The sequence below is a fragment of the Mandrillus leucophaeus genome, unplaced genomic scaffold (genome assembly GCF_000951045.1).
Source record: "Mandrillus leucophaeus isolate KB7577 unplaced genomic scaffold, Mleu.le_1.0 Scaffold13, whole genome shotgun sequence".
Taxonomy (NCBI): Eukaryota; Metazoa; Chordata; class Mammalia; order Primates; family Cercopithecidae; genus Mandrillus; species Mandrillus leucophaeus.
In genome coordinates this window covers 138,083-138,352 of record NW_012101254.1, presented here as the reverse complement: position 1 = coordinate 138,352, position 270 = coordinate 138,083, and positions in this window count along the sequence as shown.

Sequence of the window (270 nt, the reverse complement as noted above, 5' to 3'; positions counted from 1 at the left end):
TGTTGTACATAGGCTTGGAGGATCTTGGAACAGGAAGCGATTGACATTTATTGAGAACATAACAACAGGTGTCAGATGCTGTGCTGAGTGTCTTTGTTTTCTTTTCTTTCTTCCTTTTGAGACAGTCTTTCTCCATTATCCAGCCTGAAGTGCAGTGGTCCGATTTGAGGTGCACTGCAGCTTCAAATATCTGGGCTCAAGAAATCCTCCCACTTCAGCCTCCGAAGTAGCTAGGACTACAGGTGCATGCCACCAAACATGGCTAATTTA